The following is a 21,760-nucleotide window of genomic DNA, read 5'->3' on the forward strand; positions in this document are numbered from 1 at the left end:
TCAGATCGGGTTTTGCAACAGTTTGCGCACACTGGGCCACTAAATCCAAAACAAACTTGGAGCAAGTCACTCCTAATTCCAATTGATGGAGTATGTATGTGCCCTAAGCAGTCCAAAAAATGATCCTTGCACAGACTGACCCAACAGTCTGTGACTTGCACTTTTTACAGTAACATAGCTAAGACAATTAGGCCAGAAAATGGTTTATGCCCCTTTTCGGGCATTATTAGGTGACGCACATGGAGCACGCACCAGAAGCCTAAGGTTCAACCGAAATTGGGCCTCGCACCTCATCAGCATATTTCCGGTGAGCGGCGGTCCAATCCAGAGGCAGCTTGCAAGTTTGGAGAGGAATTAGATAGAAATTACAGCACAGAAACAGGCCATTCAGCCCAACTGGTCTATGTTGGTGTTCATGCTCCACATGGGCCTCCTCCCATCCGACTTCATCTAACCTCATCAGCATAACCGTCTAAGGGAGCATTACTTTGTATCTAACTCGTGCTGGGAGTGTTTGATGGGACAGTGTTGAGGGTGCTTTATTCTGTATCTGACCTGCGCTATACTCGCCCTGGGAGTATTTTATGGGACAGTGTAGAGGGAGGTTACACTGTGTTTAACCCATGCTGTACCTACCCTGAGAGAGTTTGATGGGACAGTGTTTTTTAAAATTCATTCACGGTATGTGTCTGTCGCTGGCAAGGCCAGCCTTTGTTGCCCATCCCTAACTGCCCTCGAGAAGGTGGTGGTGAGCCGTCTTCTTGAACCGCTGCAGTACGTGTGGTGAAGGTACTCCCACAGTGCTGTTGGGGGGGGGGATTTCCAGGATTTTGACCCAGCTACGATGAAGGATTGGCGATATATTTCCAAGTTAGGATGGTTTGTGACTTGAGGGTAACTTGGAGGTGGTGGTGTTCCCATGTGCCTGCTGCCTTTGTCCTTCTAGGTGGTAGAGGTCGTGGATATGGGAGGTGCTGTCGAAGAAGCCTTGTCCAGTTGAGGGAGCTTTATTCTGTATCGGACCTGTGCTATACCCGCTTTGTGGGTGTTTGATGGGACAGTGTAGAGGGAGGTTTATTCTTTATTTAACCCCTGCTGTACCTACCCTGGGATTGTTTGATGCTGACACTGGGTGCCTGAAATGTGAAGTTTCTCATTCGCAAGCACTAATATCCCTCATTTTGATGGGCACAGAATAGAACATATTTGAAAAGAATAGGTCGGTGCAGCTGCCAGCTCTCACCAATTTGAGCCAGCTATGTCATATTTATGCTAATATACTGCAAGCCAAATGTATAAATGTATGTTGAATGTTTAAGTGTCCGAATCCAAATTGTACACTCTCGGGAGCCGCAAGCCTACATTTCGTTGTACTGCACTTGTGCACTAACAATGACAATAAAAGTTGATTTGATTTGATTAGCATCCCTGAATAACACATGCAAGAGTTTAAGGTGTCTGCCAGGGATGCCTGAATATCATCTAAACCAAAATGGGGTTGGATGTATTTCAGGCTCCCTTGGGACGTACTACATAGCACCGTGAAATTGGACCTTTTTGCCTCCGTTTCATACCCGATAAAAGGCGAAACGAGGTCCAGTTTCTCCATTTAGTAAATTCTAGTTTCAAATAAATTGAGAGATTATGAGGGTGATTTTATTATTTAGTAATGTGCAAATGTCTTTTACTTAAAAAAGCTTTTCATATAAAATGCTGTTGTTCAGTAATTCTTCTGTGGTGGGCCCTGGAATTACCTACATAATCAGCAATGACTGCTCCCAATGCTGGGAAAAGACAATGCAACAGAAGAAAAATGATAGCTTGATGTAAACAATAGTTAGGTTGTACAAAATTGAAGTGTCTAAAATACACAATATGTCACATGGTGAAATACATCAGCTGATTTCACCCTAGATTATAATTCTGATGGTTAATATACTGTGCAGGCAACACAAATCACTTCCAGTTTAGACAGTTGCAGCTTTACACTGGGAAGAGCTCCAGCTCAAAAAAATGTTTATTCATCAGTAGTCCAAATAGGACAGAGGGCATCTTTGGTTGACTAGGCTGACGAAATAACCAGCAACCATTTGCATTTAGGGGGTTTGTTTCATCCAGGTCTAAATTCGACTAATTCAATTTCTTCGAAGCCAACAGTACAACCACAAGCCAAAACTAAAACACGAATCTCTCAAACCGTTGGGAAGTAATTGTCATTTTGAAAGTGAAACAGAAATTCACCAATAAATTAAATCAGCTGAAATATTGCTGGGAGCTAGTATCAGATTCTGTACCACTGAACCTTTTGTATTAGATTGAGTTGAGCAGGTTCACAAGCAAACAAAAAAATCCCTGTGCTTAAATCACAAATGATCTATTTTATAGCAAATGATCCACCTACCAAAAAGAGTTAAAGCGCAAAGAAAAGTATCGAACGAACACAAAGGTAGACAAGGGATGAGTTTATTTATTAATACTGCCAAGGTGTTAGTACAACAGCATAGGTTGAGGTGCGGTCGATCCAGTTAGACAATTAGTGTACGAGTAGCAATTTTTGAACTTTCGACTCTGGAATTATTACCAGGATAAAGCAGCTGTTAAGAGGAAACAGCTATTTGCATGACCTGTAATGCTTTGGGCTAACATCATGATAGAGTAGATTGTGCAGGGTCTTTACACTCGATACACCAAATAGCTTTTTCTCCTTCCATGCCGTAGGCAGTAATTATTAGATTACAATATGGAAGCCATTAATTAATCATTTGCAAAATGGCACACATTGCATATTCTAGTCTAATCTACATCGTGGCATCTAACAAATATGCATCAGAAGCAGATCAGATTCACAAAAGTTTCCAAGAATTTTCTGTTACTTTACGGAGTTAAACAAACTAGGGATTGAAAAGGAATAATTGAAAAGGAATTTCCCTGCAATCAGCCACGTTAACAATGTTGTTGCAGCACCGAGTTTGTTGGCTTCAAATGAACACTACATATAAACTTCAAAAAAAGCTGTACAAAATGAATATGCCAACAATCTCTGAAAGCATTTTCATATTGATATTGCATAAATATCAACAGCGCTCACAGTTCAGATTGCATCCTACATTCAGTGCGTCAGCTGGTCTTCTAAGCAACCTAAGGCCACTCTCCCATTTTTACACTGCGAGTCTGTAGGTCTGCTAAACTCTAATTTGGAAACCCAGAATACAAAATATGGCTGCCTTAATTTGACAGAGCATTTGTAGACCCATATATTCATGGGCTTGCCATCCCATAGGCTCCCAGAATCTTGGCTCCTTCACACTACAGAGCGCAGCCAGTGAAAGGAGAAACAGGTAGCTCTGGTTGTTCTTATATAATGTAACAGTAACTATAACAATATCCAAGTTATGTTTCCATGGGTCTATGACTTTGTCATTGGTTAAAAATAACTAGTTTAGTCATTTAAATGTGTGTGAGATGGAGATACACACAAAAAAACAAAACTACCACAATCTGAACCGCAGAAGTGCCAAAAGTAAAAGCATCTAAAATGTTGCTTTTACTGGATGCGCCAGTGGTAACACAACCATCACTCAAGGCATTGTACATCCAGTACTCACTGACTCCAATACAACATGAATGCTGTAATGTATATACCTTTAAGTGGGGAACTGTCTTTTACAGCTCATGTATACTGCAGTACCGGCAGTGACCACACCTGTATATAGCCCTGAGTAGTAACCTGTACAGATCAGTTCCACTGTGAGCCACGTTGAGTAAACACCTGTTGTACCGTTTCTCCTGCAGTCTGTGTCTTATTATACCCGGACACAACATATGCAGTGCCTTGAGGCATGGTTGCATTGATAGTTCAGTAAAACTGTAACAATGAATCAATGCAATGTACTGAGTACAAGTGAAACATAATCCATGCTGTGCATGCCTTGTATAAATGGGGTGGCAACACTGTAAGCACCATGTTTAACACCCAGACATGGTATGCATCAAGGGTACCAGACAAATTCTTAATGCCTTCTTCATAAATCCTCATCAAGGAAAGAGTTCGGATTAGTTTAGTATTTAAACTACTAACCTCCCATTAGAATTTGCACAAACGACGAAGTGAATAAATTAACCCTTCCTTGCCAATGTACAAAGAAGTGAAAAAACAATGTCATGAACTAAACTATTTATTAACCTTAGAATCATAGCGAGCAGCACTTAAACTTAAACATCGAGTATGTAGATAGGATTAATTGACAAAATAAATAACAGGTTACAAAGGCAGTTTTGTTGTGTCACAGCAATTCAGCATTAATTGCCTGCCAATCATAAATTTACAGTTGGGATCAGTGTCTGAGATGCACATAAATTGGAGAGATTAATTTTGGATTAGATTCCTTAAATCGGTGAAACATTAACACCATTGGATAACAATCTATTGGATAGATTAACTTCTATATGGTTTTAGTTATCAATGTTTCCAGGGCTGTGAAGGAATAAGCCATATTTCAGAAAGATACACCATAATATGAACAGAATTCTGATATTTATTAATACATGATATACTGGGTTTAAAAATCTAAAGCCTCGGAGACACAGGCTGCAAACAGAAAACAGGCTTCTGAGATAAAGGTCAGTTGTTTAACAAAGTTGTAAACATACAAGCTTTGAAATGGGAATTAGTTAAATATACAGGAAACTTTCGTTTAACCAGAGGTTAAATGTCCGGAAAGCTCTATCTACCAGCAAAATTCAGGAGCCGTTTCCTATAAGTTTTTTTTACTTCTCGTTGCTTTTTTTTCCAGTCAGGCTCTGCAAGGTCTAGCTGAAGCTGTTGCTTAGCTACAGAGACACTTTTAAGCTGTTGCTAAGCAACAGGGTTTGTTGATTCATACGGAGCTCAAAAGCTCCGTATGTTTTAACATTAGCGCTGGTTTGGACGGCAGTTTTGATGGTACGGCACCAGCTCGGTCCCGTCAGTGCCGGATATCAGAAAGTTTCCTGTACTAAAACAATGACCCTATTGAAATGTCAGTTTGTCGATTCCAGAGGGTCTGGAGTTTGGGAAAAACACAATGAAAAGACCCAAGTGAAGTGTTGGAAACCAACACGTTGAACAGAAAAACAAACATTAAAATAGGCACGTGCCTTTGAAAAGATGACATCAAGTAAAAGAAACACCTGGTCAAATAGTTTTTATGTTAAACTTGGAAGACAGGAAACATAAGATTAAATATGCAACCAACTGAGATAAGCAGAAAACAAGTAAACACTCAGTCAAAGTGGTTTTGATTTACATATGGTAAATATATGATACCTGCAGCACACTTTGAAGATATGACTTCAATAGATGCACCAAGCAATTACATTGTTTTTGTATTGAACTTGGAATACCACGGAGTCACAATGTCTACTAAAAACCAGTTAAGCCAATATTAAGAATTGAATGAAAGAATTTTGTAAATATGGCATCAAACAGAAACCATTGCAGTCACATTGTTTTTATGATAACTATTGAACACCTAAAGGTAGAGACATAATTATGCATGCAGCAGCTGAAATGACAGTAGAATAGAAAGCATTCAACAGAGAGAATGAATAAGACAATTAGCTTACATCAGCGGGAAACTTCAAAGAATATATCATTCAAAAAGGGTTTAAAAATAAGAGCTTTTCAAACAGAAAGTCAGAAGTCGCTGAACGGGCAAGTGTTTCCCAACTTCACAGGCATGCTCTGTAAGTTTTGAACTTTGAGTCTCGGGTAATCAAGGTACTTGATTTTGGTGGATGTTCTGGATTTAGAAATAAGTAAGAAATGTAGAAATGTAACGAAGTTAAGATTTGAAAATAAGGATCTCTGAGAAATAAATGTAAGCTAATTGTTTTTGAACTGTTAATGTTGCAACTGACTCAGCAGCTGTTAACTGAATGTCAGCTTATAAATAAATCTATATATTTTTAGAATTGTCTCAAGAGTATTTCTGTATAAACTCGCGAACCCAATTTCTGTACACTCTTTTGTAAGGAGTTGCAGAATTCTGGGGGGTATTCTGGACCCTCATAATATCTGGAAGGTTACAGTCTAGTTAAACGTATTAAAAGTGCTATCTAGAGGATGATAACATCTTCAGTCATTCCTTTCCTTTAGGGAGAGATAGCTTGAACCTTTAGACCCATTTAAAGTGTCTTATAGAATTCAGCTATCTCTAACTTGAGTTGAAGGTGAATGTCTGGGGAATACGCCTGATCTGGGGTAGCCCGAAAAGGGCTAGGACTTGTAACTATCCCTTCAGGGCGTATATGACCTTGACCTTATGAGCGAGCCTGGTTGCCTTGCCTTCCTCTGGGAGTATAGCGTTAGCCCGAGAGGTCAGAGTGATGAAACTTTGTCTGTAGGATCCTCTGCTCCTGGGTAACTTCACCTTCCAAGCTGCTAGCTATATCTGGATTAAATCTCACCTCTCTTGATCAAAGGGAAACTTGTACATCTAAGTGTCACACTTGTAATCTGGCTGGTATAGCCATACAATCTTAATTTCTGAAAACTCTCTCTCTGTCACAGATGCACTTTGATTTTATAGAGTTACCTTTCTATGTGTAATAGACAAAGAACCCTTGCACTTTCTACTACAAGAAATACGAAAAGAACTAGAATGAGGAGAAGTTGGAAAAGTTAGGACTGTTTCCCTTGGAACAGAGAAGGTTAAGAGGTGACTTAAGAAGAGGTTTTCAAGATGATGAGAGATTTTGATAGAGTAGAGGGGGAAAATCTATTCCCTCTGGCAAGTGGGTCAATAACCAGAGGTCATAGATTCTCTGATCTCAACTAAAATGGAGTGGTGGGAGTGAATTCAGCAACTTTTTTCTTAAATGAAGTGGCAATAACTCTACGGTAGCACTGGAGTTATACAACTTTTGAAATAATAAAATGGCTTCAGGGTTCCCGGAGTGCCACATTAAGTCAATCTATGTGCTTTGCATTGTGACACAGCAAATGAAACATTTAACAATTGGTTTATAGCAAAATTTGTTTGCAGCATCAAAAGCAACACAATTTTATTTTTGCCCATGAGGAAAGTGAAAAATATCAAGATTTTTTAATCTAAGGTACCTGGTAGAATTACCATGATCTTGTGTTTATTTTTTTCAAAATCTATCTACTTTCTGAGATGATTATACCACCCACTAAAGATTCAGGGGGAAAAATTCGGTTGCTTTGCGCCTCCAGTTAGCGCCGTAAGAGGGCGCTTATGGGGCGTAAAGCAACTAGCGTCTGGGCACGTCGATGTTTGCGCCGCTCGTGAAATTGACCAGACATTTTGCGGCGGCGCTAAACACTACCGGCACAATCTCCTGCGCCCGCAGATCATGATGTCAGTCGAGCGTGCAATGCCCCGGTAGCGCTCCGGACCGGATATTGAGTGGCGCCCCCTGCCTTTCTGCCTGCCACTAGCAACGACAGGTTGAGGGGAACGTTTTACAGTTGGGAAGGGACTGGGGGGGCGGAGCGCTATTTAAAGGCGACCGCTTCCTGCCATTTTTTTGTTGGCGACATTTTTGCACCACGCATTCTGAGAGACACACTCTTCTGGAGAGATTCAACGCTGTGTGAAGGAGTTTTGGGTACTGAGCAGCACTTTGCAGGTTCATTTTGATTTGACCTTCCTTGCATCGATTTAGAACAGACGATGGGGGCTGCACTCTCAGCTCTTTCCCTGGGCCTTTCCATTGTTCTTTCCAGCAGATTTGATGTACAGGTCTCTCCAGGCTGAGATTCAAGGCTGCAATGAGCAGGGTGTAGATGGAGAGCAAGATCGACCCTCCCCTTTAAGAACTGGCCGGCGCCAGTGTGTCTGTGTTCCATTGCTGGCTGACATCACATGAGCTTCGCCAGCGCTCGGAGGTAGCGCCTTGCTCCTCGGCGTTAGTGCCTTAAGAGAGGTGTGTAGCGCGTGATTTAGCGCTCCAATCAGCTCCAGGGGCGATAGAAGCCAAGTTTGTAGTCGGAGGTGATAATTAGGGCCAGGCGCTAAACTTAGCACCCGGCCGATAATTGCGCCCCCAACGGGGCGATACCAAATTTCTCCCCCTCAGTTCTTTGCGAAAATCTGAATTTCATTACCACAACCGAGATAGTGTCATGAACTGAAATCTGGAATATTTTTCATTTCTTATCTAATGTTCTTCCCTGGTACTGATTCACATGGTTCCACAGGCACCAGCACCCTCTGCTACCTCAACCAAATTATTATTATTGATGAGCAACCACCGCCACCCCCCCCCCCCCCCCCACCGCGATATCTACATTCCTCTAATTATGCCCTCTTGAGCATCCCTGATTATAATCGCTCAACCATTGGTGGCCGTGCCTTCGGTTGCCTGGGCCCTAAGCTCTGGTATTCCCTGCCTAAATCTCTCCACCTCGCTATCTCTCTTTCCTCCTTTAAGGCGCTCCTTAAAAACCTACCTCTTTGACCAAGCTTTTGGTCACCTGCACTAATTTCTCCTTATGTGGCTTGGTGTCAAATTTTTCATCTTTTAATACCCCTGTGAAGCGTCTTGGGACGTTTTACTGTGTTAAAGGCGCTATATAAATACAAGTTGTTGTTGTTGCAAGCCAAGACAACAAGCAGCTGCAGGCTGTTCTGCAATGAGGGTATCACAGCCAAGCTTGAACATGTGACATTTGCACAAACATTTTCCTGCAGTAGCCATGGTCAACTGTAATGCTTTGAGCACTATCTCAGCTAGGATCAGCTAACTTAGCACTGATCCAGGATCACATCTGGGAACCTTCCTAGCCTGTATGACTCTGGGCCACAGCATGTGGCTCATTTACATCGAGTCTACCGCAGAGAAACAGGCCATTCGACCCAACAGGTCTATGCCGGCGTTTATGCTCCACACGAGCCTCCACCCACCACTCTGCATCTAACCCTATCAGCATATCCTTCTATTACTTTCTCCCTCATGTGTTTATCTAGCGTTCCCTTAAATGAATCTATGCTATTTGCCTCAACTATTCCTTGTTCCACATTCTTACCACTCGTTGGGTAAAGAGGTTTCTCCTGAATTCCCTATTGAATTTATTAGTGACTATCTTATATCTATGGCCTCTAGTTCTGGTCTCCCCACAAGTGGAAACATTCTACGTCTACCCGATCAAACCTTTTCATTATCTTAAAGACCTCGATCAAGTCACTCCTAATCCTTCTCTTTTTGAGAGAAAAGTTTAGTGATTTGTGACTGTGTATCTCTAGGTCCCTTTGCTCATCTACCCCATTTAGACTCATTACTATGAAATCGTGTTGAACAAATCTATTCAAGTTTTTTTTGAGGATGTAACTAGCAGGGGTAGATAAGGGAGAACTGGTGGATGTAGTATATTTGGATTTTCAGAAGGCATTTGATAAGGTGCCACACAATAGGTTGTTACACAAGATTAGGGCTCATGGGATTGGGGTAATATATTAGCGTGGATTAAGGATTAGTTAACCGACAGAAAACAGAGAGCAGGAATTAAATTTTTTAATTCTTTTTTATTCGTTTGTGATGTGGGCATCACTGGCAAGGCCAGCATTTATTGCCCATCCCTAATTGCCCTCGAGAAGGTGGTGGTGAGCTACCTTCTTGAACTGCTGCAGTACGTATGGTGAAGGTACTCCCACAGTGCTGTTAGTTTTGACCCAGCGACAATGAAGGATCGGCGATATACTTCCAAGTCAGGATGGTGTGCGACTTGGAGGGGAACTTGGAGGTGGTGGTGTTCCCATGCACCTGCTGCCCTTGTCCTTCTAGGTGGAAGAGGTCGCGGGTTTGGAAGGTGCTGCCGAAGAAGCCTTGGTGAGTTGCTGCAGTACATCTTGTAGATGGTACACACTGCAGCCACGGTGGAGGGTGCCAATCAAGCGGGCTGCTTTGTCCTGGATGGTGTCGAGCTTCTTGAGTTTTGTTGGAGTTGCACTCATCCAGGCAAGTGGAGAGTATTCCATCACACTCTGTACTTGTGCCTTGTAGCTGGTGGAAAGGCTTTGGGGAGTCAGGGGGTGAGACACTCGCTGCAGAATACCCAGCCTCTGACCTGCTCTTGTTGCCACAGTATTTACGTGGCTGGTCTCAGGATAACTCTGCTCCCCAATTTGGTGTTGTTCGCAAATTTTGAAATTGTACTTCCGATTTTAGAGTCCAAATTGTTAATGTAAATTGTGAACAATGATGCTCCCAGTACTGATTCCTGTTGAACACCACTTCCCACCTTTTGTCAGTCTGAGTAGCTACCCTTAACCCAAGCTCTCGGATTTCTGTTTTGTAGCCAGCTTGCTATCCATTCTGTTACCTGTCCTGACTCCACATGCTTTGACCTTAGTCATAAGTTTACTATGCGGTGGTATCTTATCGAAGGCCTTTTGAAAATCCAAATATATTACATGGAATCATAGACTGATCATAGACAATTACTGCATTACCACTATCTACTCTTTCTGTTTCTTCTTCAAAGAATTCAAGGTTGGTGAAGCATGACCTTCCCTTTTGGAAAACAGTGCTGACTACTCCATTATATTTTTTGGTTTCTAGATGTTTTTCAATTACATCTTTGAGTAAAGATTCCACTATCTTTCCTGGCACTGATGTTAAGCTAACTGGTCTATAGTTCCCTGGATTTGTTCAATCTCCCTTTTTAAATACAGAAATTGCATTAGCTGTCCGCCAGTCTTCTGGTCCTTTTCTAATGAATGTTTATACATATGTAATAGTGCCTCTTCTAACTCCTTTTAATATGCGTGGATGCAATCCAGCCAGACCAGGGGTTTTAACCTCTCTAAGTTTGATTAGTTTATCAATTATCCCCCCCATTTCTATCTTAAATGTCTTTATATCATTTTTGTTCTCTGCTTCTAATGTCATGCCCACCGTGTTAGTCTCCCTGGTAAATACAGACGCAAAATAATTATTCAATATGTCATTACCTGTGAGTTTATCTTGTGCATTGCTTAGTGGCCCTATCCCTATCCTGATTTTTCTTGTTATTTATCTGTCTGTAGACTACTTAATAATTTATTTTTATATTCCTTGATAATTTAATTTTGTAGTTCCTCTTTGCTTTCCGAATTTTTTTGGCCTTCTTTCCTAACCTGCTCATAGTCCCTTTTGTCATCCTTTCCTTTATTGTTTATACTACTTAAGTATGCCTTTTTTTCCCAGTTTCAATTTTAACCTTGTCTTTATTCATCCATGGTATTTCATTAGCAGCTAGTTTGTTCCTGTTTTTTTTTTATATAGAGGAATATATTACTCCTGAACTCTGCTGATCACTATTTTAAATATTTCTCACTGCTGTTCTAACTCTCTCAATTTTTTTTTCCAGTTTACCTTCCCTAGTTCCATTCTCATCCCCTCAAAATTAGCTATTTTCCAATTTACTACTTTGGTCTTTGTCGTACTTACTGATTCATCAGGGAAGCTCTGTGCAGTTTTCTTTTCTCACACACACATATATATTCATGCTGGTGCATGGCTGACAATTAATGCAATTTTTATTCCATAAGTAAGAGTAACGAAATAATTCACGAGAAAGTTATGCCATTCCGTGTCACAGGTGCAATTAAAAACTATAAGTTAGTGTACTTTTGGTTACACAACCAATGATTAAAGAAAACTGCATACATCGCAAAACATAAACGTGGCTCATACTCATTACCAGGTCAAGATTTGGTGGCCTCACTTAAATGGAAGATAAAATATTTCTCATGTCATAAGAACTAAGTGTGAAATGGAGAGAGCCATTTATCTCACTGAGTTCATTCCTTCCAATGAGCTAAGTAGAAGGTGCACTTTAACAGACTCCTCCAAATTATTTATCACTGACACACAGCTTTGATGTTTAGCTGCGCTGTGTTCTGATGAAAGGTCATCGACCTGAAACGTTAACTCGGTTTCTCCCTGCACAGGTGCTGCCCGACCTGCCGAGTATTGCCAGCATTTTGTGTTTTTATCCCAACATGGTCTGTTCCTTTAGAGTCAATGCTCAGGTACTCCCGATTGGAAAGTGGTCTAAACAGGCAACCCCGAGTTGAATTAGAGACTAGTTTTTGAAGGAATTTCCTTTGCTGATTGGTAGTTGCCTATAAATCCTCAGCTCTTGCCTTGCGAGAGAAGCCAGGTTATCAAGGTCAGAACATTCAGCTGGAAATTACTACTGGTTTTCATTTTTTTTTTTTTTTTTTTTTTTAAAACACTTAGGGGGAGAAATTCGGTATCGCCCTATTTGGGGTGCAATTATCGGCCGGGCGCAAATTATCGCTGCCTACTGCTAAATTGGTCTTTTTCGCCCCTGGAGGCGATTGCAGTACTAAATCAGGCGCTAAGCCGGATGAGCGAGGCGCTACCTCAAAGGGCGGGTGCAGCGCAGGTGCTGTCAGTTAGCGATTGCACACAGATACGCTGGCGCCGGTCAGCTCTTAAAGGGGAGGGTCGATGTTGAATTGCAGCCGCACCCTGCGCATCGGAGCCCTGAATCTCAGCCTGGACAGACCTGTTGCCAAATCCTGAAGCCAAGGGCCATGGAGAGGGCCAGGGAGCGAGCGCCAGGGAGCGAGCGCAGTGCTTCAGCGAGGGGACCTTGGAGGCTCTGGTTGGCGCGCAGGCGATCTCTCCTTACCTGGAGAGTGGCAGGAGGCCTCTGCCCAGCGAGTCCCGAAAAGCTTGGAGGGAGGTGGCTCACAGAGTGACCTCCAGCAGCATGGTGCCTTGGACCCCTGTGCAATGCAGGGAGAAGTTCAACGACCTCACTCAGGTCGTCAGGGTGAGTGCCTTTTTCAGAAACCTCTTCATCCCTCCATCTCAACCTCACTTTATGGCCAAAGGGTCTTGAAAGCCCCAATGCCCAGCACTCCTCCAACACCTTTGGCCCTTTCAGGAAACTCACATGCACATTCAGCACTTTGCACACAGTAAGGGCTGTTCGACCATGGGAGGCATTTCAGCCAAGATCATGGCTGCATCTTTACTCAGGCCCTGTCCTTTTTCTTGCAGGGCAAGTTGGCACATAATAGGAGACAGCAGCAACAGACCGGGGGAGGCCTGCCTCACCTTCAAGCCCTGACCGATCTGGAGCAGCGAGTCCACCGGATTGTGGCAAGCCGGATGCTTGGTCCCGTTGCCACTGGAGACACTGACCCCGTTATGGACAGCAATGGTAAGGTCATCATCTTTTTGACCTCTCTCCTGCCACTTGTTCCTCACAACAGCACCCTTTGACACTCTCGATCCAAATCAGTACATCGCTGCACTTATGCCTCCCTTGCTGCCACCCTGTCCTCACGCTAAAGCCACTCTTGTACCTCCCTGCTTTCAGATGCTGATTCACCAGGTGAGGAGGCAGGACCTCAAGCTGCCACTGGGAGTGAATTGGAAGGCGAGGAGAAAGAGGAAGCCGGACCATCAGCGCAACCCTCTGCCGAGGCAGCCCATGGCCATACTGGGGACACGCCTTCCCTGGAGGGGAGTGGGGGGGGGAATGGTCTGATGAGGGTGAAGCTCCAGGACCCAGCGGGCTGCAGCAACACGAGGTGGGTAGGGAAGCTCGGGGGCCTTCTTCCCAGAGGGAGAGTATGTCCTCGAGTCCTGCTGCAATGAGCGCAGACGAGGTGCGGGTCCTCGCTGAAATGAGCGCCCAGGCAGAGCAAAGGCACACTGAGCTCATGGCTGCAGTGGCAAGGATGCCCGAATCCACTGAGTCACTGGCAAGGAGTGTCCAGGACTTCGGTGCAGCACAGGCGTCTGCCACGTAAATGCTAAGTGCTGCAATACACAGTCAGTGGCTGGTCTCATGCAGACGGATTGAAGCCACGCGAGCACCAACTGCGGTCACCCTCGCTGGATCGGGCAGGTTTCCCCGGGGCCCTCACCGCGCCGCAGCAGGCCAGCAATCTGTGCTCCAGCAGATTGGTCCGCATGCTGAAGTGCTGCCCCGTGGGAGTGCCAGTGTGTCGGTCGAGCGGGGAGTTGCTGTCCTCTCTCAGGAGGACAGCATTCCTGCTGCCAGCACTGTCACTTCTCCACTGCAGTTGCCACCACCTGTAGGACAGACTGCTGCCGCCCATGCAGAGTTGGAGCAGTCAGCAGCTGGGCCCTCCAGGCCCAGAGGTGCTCCAGGCCGTCCCTCAAGGGCATCTGCAGTCTCAGTTTCTGACACTCAACAGCCTTCCCCCAGCCTTGCTGAAGCCACTGGGGTCCCATTACGGAGGAGCTGCAGGGTGGGAAGGGGGCAATTTCGCAAGGGAAGCAGATCACCCTCGAAGGGCAAAAAGTAGGAGGTGTGGCAAAATGCTGTTCATTGTTTTATTGAAGGCCGAGGATCGTGGTCATATTTTTGTTACTGTTTTGGACATTGTCTCCAGGTTGTGAGAGCCAGTTATGTGATTGACAGGTTTTTTTTTGTGTTTCTTTCTATTACTTTGTCACGCGGGAAGGATACACAGTTTGGGAAATAAAGAATTGTCTTTATTCAAAATGTGCCCGTTTGCTCTTTGCACTCATTGTTGCCTTGACCGGATTAGGGGTTGCAGCATGGTTCCTTTCAGGTTCTTTGAATGGCAGAAGCCATTCCCTCAGAGGAGGCCCAGAAGCGACTTGCTATATGCCTTTGCACTTTGTGCCTCCCTCCCGTCTTGGTGCTGCTGCTCCTCCTCCTCCTCTGCTGGTGCTCCAAGTCCCGGTGGCATTGGCTGGGTCCTGAGGATTGCCAGGTTATGCAGCATGCAGCACACAACAACGAAGTGGGAGACTCGTTCAGGCGAGTACTGCAGGGCTCCTCCAGAGTGGTCCAGACAGCGGAACCGTTGCTTGAGCACGCCGATTGTGTGCTCAACAATGTTCCTGGTAGCTTGATGGCTCTCGTTGTATCATTCTTCAGCAGGGGTGCTGGGCGAATGGAGCGGGGTCATCAGCCAGGTGCACAGAGGATAGCCCTTGTCCCCGAGAAGCCAGCCTCCTGGGTGAAGCGGGGCCTCAAAAAGGTCTGCCACAGAAGTCTGGTGCAGGATGAAGGCATCGTGGCTGCTGTCTGGAAAGTGGGCATTGACAGCGAGTATCAGCTGTCTGTGGTCACAGACCAACTGGACATTCAAGGAATGGAAGCCCTTTCGGTTGCGGAAATCCTCGGCATTTTCTTGCGGCGCCTGCAATGCCACATGGGTGCAGTCAATGGCGCCCTGCACCATGGGGAAGCCCGCTATTCTTGCAAAGCCCGCTGCGCATTCTTGCTGCTTGTCCGGGGTCATGGGGAAAGAGATGTACTCTTGTCTCCTTTTAAAGAGGGCATTTGTGACTTGACGGATGCAGCAATGCACCGCGAACTGGCAATGTCCCCAGCAGCGGATTGAAAGGAGCCAGTGGCATAAAAGTTGAGAGCCACTGTTATCTTCACTGCCACCGACAGACGTCCTGCGCCTCAGTTGAGGCTGCAGATCTGGCTGAAGCAGGTGGCAGACCTCAGTGACCACCTCCTTGCTGAATCGCAGCCTTTGCAAACACTGCTCCTCAGACATATTAATGTATGAGAACTGTTGGCAAAAAACCTTGGGAGGGTAAGGTCTCCTGTACCGATGCCTGTTGGCCCTCCTCCATCTGGCCATGATTGCCACTCCCTCTCTGCGTCTCTGTGCCCTCTCAATGTGATGGAGAAGCACGATGTTCCCATCCATTGCAGCCCCCATAGTATGTGGGCAATCAAAGTTATGCCGGTGAAAAAGCAAAGCAACTACAAAGTTATGGTCAGAAGCCAAAACTACCTCAGACAGCGTTGACTCAATGCAGAAGTCTCTCTCTCTCCCTTTGTCTCTCTGCAAATCTCTCTCTCAGAACGAGTGGTCCAAAAATGGCTGCCACACAGAAGCCAGGAAGAGCCCCCTTTAAATAGCGCCCCCCAGCGACTGGGAAGCGTTCCAGTCAACCTGTCGTTGGTAGCGACAGGTGGAAAGGAAGGGGGCGCCACTGAATTTCCGGTCCGGGGCGCCCCAAGGGCGTTGCACGCTCGAATGACGTCAAGATCTGCGTGCGCAGGAGAGCGGGCGGTATGGTTTAGCGCCGCCGCTAAATGCCCGGTCAATTTCGCGAGAGGCGCAGGTATCGCCGCACCCGGGCGCTAGTTGGTTAGCGCCCCACTTATCGCCCTCTTAAGGCACTAACGGGTGACGCTAACAACTGAATTTCTCCCCCTTAGTGTGCTGTCTAAAGTGTCAAAGACACAAGACACAAACAAAATTATAACCATAAAATGTTGAAATCTCTCCCTAAACCCAAAAGCAATCAAGAGGAAACTAGGGGATCCATTTAATCTAGTGTATTCATTATCCAGCCCACAGGCCAACTAGAAAGGAAGAACATTTATCGAGTACCTTTCATGTCCCAAAGCACTTTACAATCAAATGAAGTACTTTTGAAGTCAAATCAAATCAATCAATCAAATCAAATCAGCTTTTTTATTGTCATTGTTAGTGCACAAGTGCAGTACAACGAAATGTAGGCTTGCGGCTCCTGAGAGTGTACATTTAGAATAAGACATTTAAACATTCAACATACATTTGGCTTGTAATACATTAACATAAACATAACCATAATAAAGTGCATTGGCAGATGTGCAGGCTTTAGAGTTTATTTGTGGAGTTCAGTAGGATGACAGCCCTGGGAAAGAAGCTGTTCCTAAATCTGGTCGTACGGGTGCGAATGCATCTGTAGCGTCTCCCAGATGGCAGGAGGGCGAACAGACTGTGGCTGGGGTGGGTAGGGTCTTTGATGATGGACCGTGACCTCCGTAAACAACGTTTCTGGTATATGTGCTCTATGATCGGTAGCCGGGTGCCGGTAATGCGTTGGGCAGTTTTGACTACCCGCTGCAGGGCTTTCCGGTCATAGTAGCTACAGCTGCCATACCATACTGTGATACAGTTCGTCAGGATGCTCTCTATTGTGCAGCGGTAAAAGTTAGAGAGGATCAGGGGTGACAGGTTACATCCCTTTTGTAATCACAGTTGTAATGTAAGAACCATGGCAGCCAATATGTGCACAGCAATGAATACATGACCAGGTCATCTGCTTCAGGTGTTGGTTGAGGTATAAACTTCGGCCAGGCCATTGGGACAACCTGCTCTTTGATAATTGCCATTGGATCTTTTGCATCCACCTGAGGGGGGAAAGACGGAGCCTCGGTTTAACATCTCATCCAAAAGTCGGCACCTCCAACGGTGCAGCACCCCCTCAGTACTACACTGAAGCAGATGTCTACTTGTCTCAGGCTAACCTACCGTAAGTACTTACAGACTCATCCCAAGTGCTTCCAGGCCCCCTCTCCCTCATACTCTTCGCCACTCTGACATTGGACGAATAGCCGTTCTCTACGCTCCACCACTTGTCGCTCTATCAGCCATCTAGCCCCTATCTCTGAAATTCACTCCCTTAATCCTTTGCTTGGCTTCTTCCATCCTTTCTTTCAAAAAGGTTACTAAAAACCTCTCTTTTCAATTACTTTCTTGGCTCTGCCCCTTACATCAATTCTTCAACTTCCCTCGCTGTCCATTTTTCATTTACCTAATCTGTGAGAGACATACAATGCTAAGATTGTTAAATAAATACAAGTTGTTGTTGTAGTAAGTATTTACTATCTCAAACAGTCCCAATTAAAAAAATTTTTGCGAGAAGTCAAGAAACGAAGAAAAAGATTCTCAAATATCTCAAAATGCTTCAAGCATAATGAATCCATCTCCTTCTCTTTTAAGACCTTCCATAAGATAGACTTCTTTGAACAAGCTTTTGCTCACTTTTCTTACACCTTTGAACTGCCTTGTGATGCTTTTCTACGTTAAAGGTGCTACATAAATGCTTATTGTTAAGTGCAGTGACTATTGTTATGTAGGCAAACATCACAGCCATTTTTCACAGTAAAACACCACAAGCACCAGTTAATCATCTTTTTTGGTGATTAGTCACGTAAGGAATTTTGGCCAGGACACCAGGAAAACTCCCTGTTCCTCTTCAAATGATGTCATGGGATCCAAAATTTGAGCTACTGGAACAGGCAGGTGAGGCCTCTGATGAACATCTTATCTGAAGGGTGGCACCTCCAACAATGCAACGTTCTCTCATTGGCAGTCTGCATTACATGTTCAAACTTTGGTGTGGAGCTTGAACCTTATGACTCACAGACAAAAGTGCTATCAACTGAGCCAAGAATTACTTGTTATTTTTGCATTATTTGAAAACTATTTCTCAAGACTGCTTTACAAAAGAAACAGTGTTTATAACAGCATTCGTCATGTAAAAAAATTCTCAGATTGTTTGGGGAGAGGGAAGAGATAAATACTTGGCAGAACTGAGGTAATTTAGGAAGACGAGGCAAAGAAAGGGAAGGAGAAATCAAGATGTCGAGTTTTTAGGTGGCTTTTACCAGCAGTTACAAAGCTACCAAGGTGGCTGAATGGATGACTCTGATTTTGGAAACAAAGTCAAAGATGAACTCTTCAATGGGGCAAGGATGAGGGCATCCAAAGTGGATGCAAAGCAGTTGTTGAGCAGATGGGCAGAGGCGCCAATATTGATGCGGGGTGTGGGGCGGACCGGAAAGGAGGAGTTTGAGAGCACGGTGGTGAGGATGTTCAAGATAGTGTTCTTTTTTCAGAAGGATAGGCTGGAGGAGTTAGAGAAGTGGTACTAAATGTACAGCCCGCAGGTTGGATCAGGCTTGTAGGCAAGTTTCATCCAGACCACAGATTTTCTATCAATCTTGATTTCTTTATGTAGTTTGTTGGGGTGGCACCCAATATGTACATTTCGTAACATTGATCATTTCTTGTAGTATGTTTCAATGTCTCATGACATTGATGTCTGATTTTTAAGTTGTGTAATGACAAGAAGCCCTCATATCTTTATCCAGGAAGTCAAAGGTAGATTAAAAGCGCCAAGCGTTTCAAGAGAAATGGGAGAATTTCGTATTTCTTCGCAGACATAAATGGACGTGCTTTATTTGTAAGCAAGAGGTAGCCGAGTTGAAAAAATACAACATTCAAAGACATTACAAAAAAACCGTGAGAACTATGATAAGTACATAGGAAAGTTATGTAAAGATAAATTTTCTGAATTAGTGCAGCTGTTGTAAAAAAGCAGCAATGTTTACTAATGCGTGTCACGTAAGTGATGCTGCTGTTAATGCGCATGAATTAGCTGCGTCATCAAAACCATTTTCTCAGGGAAAATTGTTGAAGAACTGCAGGCTAAAAGTTGCGGAAATAGTGCGTCCAGATCAGCGGCAAACTTTCACAAATATCAGCCGTTCAAAAAACAGTCGCTGAGTGAATCAATGATTTGGCTGAAAATTTTTCAAGAGTCAACTTCAGACAAAGCAAAGTCCTTCGCTGTTTTTTCAACTGCAATTGATGACAGCACTGCTGTAACTGACATGGCTGGTGTGAAATTGATGAGAATATGTGCACAACAGGAAAGCTTGTACAATTGGGGATGACGAGAGACACAACAACAGAAAATGACCTCTTCAACAACTTGGTGTGTGTTCTGGACAAATTGGACGTGGACTGGACAGGAGCCGAGTCTGGTTGCAGACGGGGAACATTCAATGGTGGACAAGAAAACCGGGAGATGTGGCAAAATTGCAAAATATTCACCCAAACCAGCAGTTCAGTAGTTTTCACTGCATTTTACATCAAGAAGCTCTGTGTAATAAAACTTTCAAAATGAATCACATTATGGATGTGGTTTGAGATATAGCTTTCAATCACCAGCAGTTTAGCCAGTTGTTTTAAGAGTGTGAAATTCACCGTGTACTGCCATATTATACTGCAGTTCGCTGGCTAACTCGGGGTGCTGTATTGAAGTCCTTTTTTCAATTGTGCGATGAAGACCAACCATGGATCAGAAAGAGAAAGATGCTACTGAATTGCAGGACAATGAATGGCATCAAGCCCTTTCTTTCACAGTGGATATTATGGAGCACCTGAACTCGCTCAACAAAAGAATGCAAGGGCGTGACCAAGTAGTGACAGGATACTGTGACAACATTCAAGCCTTGGAGAGCAAGCATCAGCTGTGGGAGAGGCAACATTCCTGGAGTAACTTGGCACATTGTCCCACCTTAAAATCACTAAGGCCGCGATTTTCTCCTCAGTGTCGGGATGGGTGCAGGTCAGGTGGTTTCCGGGTTCCGGTCCCGCCCCTAGCTGCCTCTGATTTTACCTTGATTGGCCTTGTAAAGCCCACCCTGCGGGTTTACCAGCCAATTAACAGGAAGCCGGTCTGATGACACGTCATCTGTTGGTTTCCTTAAAGGGACCATGCACAATTTTATTTTGACAGTTGGTTTTTCAGTGTTTGACAGCATTGAGGTGCTGAAAACACTGACAATCACTGCACAATGGTGAACTCTTGCACCCAGGCTCTCCAATGACTCCCTCCATATGTTTATGGAGGGAGTCACAGTACGCAGGGAGGTTCTCTTCCCTTCCAAGGGCGGAAGAGACCTCCCCAGGGCACCAACTTACCTTGCACCTCCACCCAACCCTCTCTATCTATTTTATCACTTCCCCATCTCACTAGGTCTGTTTCATTGGCTCCGATGTTGCTGGAATAGATGGCAGCTGCAGGTGAGATGACAGAAGCGACCTGTCACCGGTGAGAGAGGTTCTCACAATGAGGTGGCACTGGACATACAGTTGGATCTAAAAACTTGTAAGCTAAAGAAATCTGCATATGTATTAAAAATGCAGTAACCAACATTTTCTTGGCTCTGAAACTCACCATGTGCAACACTGCATCCTTGACACCGCTTCTGCAGCTGACATCTTTTCACAAACATCACACCAGACTCACAACACGCCACACTTACCTGGCATGTTGTTCGGACTTCCTGAAACCCGACACAGAAGCAGGAAAATCGAAAATGACCCTGAAAACTGCTGACAAGTACCTGGTAATAGGCAGTTAATTGCCTTTAATCCTTTTCCTGCCGCTAGGTGTCGGGTCCATTCGCAAATCGGGGACCCGACACTTGTGAAAGTTGTTTGTAGGCGGGTTGACAGCGGGTTCAGGACCTGCCGTCAATCAAAATGACTAACCTCTGACCCGCCTCCAAACCCGTCCTCTGAGCGCTGGCAAAATCGCGGCCTAAGTGTCACTGTTGGTGCTCAATGTGTTGGCATTACAGAAGGATACATGGGTAAAATTGCTGAACTGAGAAAGGCATTTCAAGAACGACTGACCTCAGGAGAGGTTGCAATTTTCAGCACACCATTTTCTATCAACGTGCATGATGTACCAGAGGGGCTCCAAATGGAAGCTATTGAACTGCAGTGTGAAACTCTGTTGAAGGACAAGTTTTACGATATTGGGGTAATATATTTTATCAATGGTTAACACCAAAATATCCCAAACTGAAGTCCTTTGCATCAAGAATTCTTTCCATGTTTGGCACCATGTACAGGTTTGAACAAGTATTCTCAGTCATGGATATCGACAAGTCTAAACCACATTCTCAACTTTGTGACACAAACCTCAACTCGATACTCAAGATAGCCTCAGCCCAATCATTTGCTCCAAAGGTTGATGCAATGGCTCAAGCTAAGAGGTGCCAGGTATTGGGGAGCAGCAGTAGCAGTAAATCAAATCTAAATGCAGGTTAAGTACCAATACCGTTTATCTTTACAGGAAACTCTCTGGTATCCGGCACCGATGGGACCGGGATGGTGCCGGTTGATTAAAAATTCCGGAT

General features: G+C 44.4%; 1 protein-coding gene across 17 annotated transcripts in view; it reads right to left on the reverse strand.

Annotated features, from left to right (window-relative positions):
- LOC147114610 (focal adhesion kinase 1) overlaps positions 1-21,760 on the reverse strand; it is a 630,568-nt gene that overhangs the window by 77,442 nt on the left and 531,366 nt on the right. The window lies entirely within an intron of this gene.

The sequence above is a fragment of the Somniosus microcephalus genome, chromosome 7, assembly GCF_052327205.1.
Source record: "Somniosus microcephalus isolate GS21.2 chromosome 7, FLI_Smic_1.0, whole genome shotgun sequence".
NCBI lineage: Eukaryota > Metazoa > Chordata > Chondrichthyes > Squaliformes > Somniosidae > Somniosus > Somniosus microcephalus.